Below are 2715 nucleotides of genomic sequence, written 5' to 3' on the forward strand. Positions count from 1 at the left end.
TGAGAAGACTCTGGTCAATGAGAAAATCCAATCCATGGGAAGGTAGGTCCAATTTACTGGGAATTACAAATTTTTCTCTTATCAGATGCTGATACCAGGACAGATGGGTAGGAGTTTCAGGGAAATGGGTCTAAATAAATGATGAAATTATTCAGACCTGAAGGTCTATAATAAAAAATATTCAAGGAGTGACTTTAGCAAGATGGCCAAATAAGACATCCTTTGTTCATAACCCTCATTCAACAACAAGAGTTTGACAACTCCCCATGGGAAAAAAGAAAACAAAACATATTTTTGTGGGAGATGTGGGATCCAGCAACATACACCAAAGGATCCCAGAAGAATCTTGTCCACCTAAGTGTAGGATAATAGGTACAGAGTTGACTATGAACACTTAAGTGGCCCAGGAACTATCTCCAGCCCCTTTCAAACAAGGCCAAACTGACATATAAAACCAAACACAGACAACAAATACTTCGTGGAAGTCAAGGAGTCCAGTGGAGAAGTTCCAGCATGAAGATGGAGACAAGAAATATCAAATATCCAAGTGTGAACACACTGGAAAGGGTCAGAAAAACAGCATGATTTCACCCACATCACCTCTCTTCTAAGGCTGCATAACCCAGTGTCATGGGAGATCCTCTTGACCTGTGAAATTTCTCATAGAGGAAAATGAGTTCCATAGTCAGCAAAGACCCAAACTATAGACTTCTCTTCATAAGTGGGTAAAGAAGTCAATAAAGACTCAAAACGAGTTCTACTTTTAGCGAAGACAGCAATACAAGACTTCAAAGAACATGAGGAATCAAGGAAAGTTAATATCACCAAAGGGTCACAATAGTCTTCCTATAACCCACTCCTAAAATATGGATATATGTGATTCACCCAGTAAAGAATTCAAAAGAACTGCGGTAAGGAAGATCAGAAGGCTACAGGAAAACACAACAGACAAACAAAATAACCTTAATAAAGGGATGGAAACAATTTAAACAAATACAGGAGCTGAAGAATGAAAGTGCAATAAGAAAGAAAAAGAAAATGCAATAGGCAGCATCAATAGCAGAATGCATCAAACAGAAAAGTGAATCTGTGGATTACAATACAGGACTTTGAAATTATCCAGTTAGAGAAGGAAAAAATAAATAAATAAAAAGAAATGAAGAAAGATTGTGAGATTTATAGGATATCATTAACAGAAACAATCTGTGAATTATCAGAGCCCCAGAGGAGAAGAAGATGACAACAAGCTGGAAATGTTGGTCAAAGAATATAAACTTCCAGCTGTAACATGAATAATTTCTTGGGATTTAATGTAGAGGATGGTGACTGTAGTCAACAATACTATATTGTATACATGAAAGTTGCTAAGACAATAAATCTTAAATATTCTCACCACAAAAAATAAATGGCAATTATGTGAGGTGACGGTGACAGAGATGTTACCTAATCCTATTCTGATAATCATCTTGCAACATATCTGTGTATGAAATCATTGTGTTGTACACTTTAAACATACATAATGTTAAACATCAATTATATCTCAATAAAGCCAGGCATTAGAATATCTGTAAATTTTGGGATGATGTTTAGTTCAAGGTAGCCCATTAATTTTTTTGAAAAAAAAAAAAAAGCTAGTATTTTGTCTTGAAAGCTAGAATATTATCATAGGTAACATATGTTGCCAGTTGTTTTCCTGACAGACTCACACTATTCATTTTCAAGAAATTTCTTCCTAAATATCTAAGTCTGAATAACCTTGATTTGTCTGCCATTTATTCTTTCAATTAAAGATGTTATTTCACGAAAAACTCAACTAGTTTAATGTACAACTCAATCTATATGTGTTTTTCATTGAGATAAACACTGGACCACAGCATATTACCTCTGTATTTCTGTTTTATAAGACCTAATGTATAAAAAGCAGGAGTTCCAGAAAAACATCTATTTCTGCTTTATTGACTATGCCAAAGCCTTTGACTGTGTGGATCACAATAAACTGTGGAAAATTCTGAAAGAGATGGGAATACCAGACCACCTGACCTGCCTCTTGAGAAATTTGTATGCAGGTCAGGAAGCAACAGTTAGAACTGGACATGGAACAACAGACTGGTTCCAAATAGGAAAAGGAGTACGTCAAGGCTGTATATTGTCACCCTGCTTATTTAACTTCTATGCAGAGTACATCATGAGAAATGCTGGACTGGAAGAAACACAAGCTGGAATCAAGATTGCCGGGAGAAATATCAATAACCACAGATATGCAGGTGACACCACCCTTATGGCAGAAAGTGAAGAGGAACTCAAAAGCCTCTTGATGAAGGTGAAAGAGGAGAGTGAAAAAGTTGGCTTAAAGCTCAACATTCAGAAAACAGAGATCATGGCAACTGGTCCCATCACTTCATGGGAAATAGATGAGGAAACAGTGGAAACAGCATCAGACTTTATTTTTCTGGGTTCCAAAATCACTACAGATGGTGACTGCAGCCATGAAATTAAAAGACGCTTACTCCTTGGAAGGAAAGTTGTGACCAACCTAGATAGCATATTCAAAAGCAGAGACATTACTTTGCCAACAAAGGTTCGTCTAGTCAAGGCTATGGTTTTTCCTGTGGTCATGTATGGATGTGAGAGTTGGACTGTGAAGAAGGCTGAGCACCGAAGAATTGATGCTTTTGAACTGTGGTGTTGGAGAAGACTCTTGAGAGTTCCTTAGAC

Source organism: Bison bison, unplaced genomic scaffold (genome assembly GCF_000754665.1).
Source record: "Bison bison bison isolate TAMUID 2011002044 unplaced genomic scaffold, Bison_UMD1.0 scf7180017864130, whole genome shotgun sequence".
Taxonomy (NCBI): domain Eukaryota; kingdom Metazoa; phylum Chordata; class Mammalia; order Artiodactyla; family Bovidae; genus Bison; species Bison bison.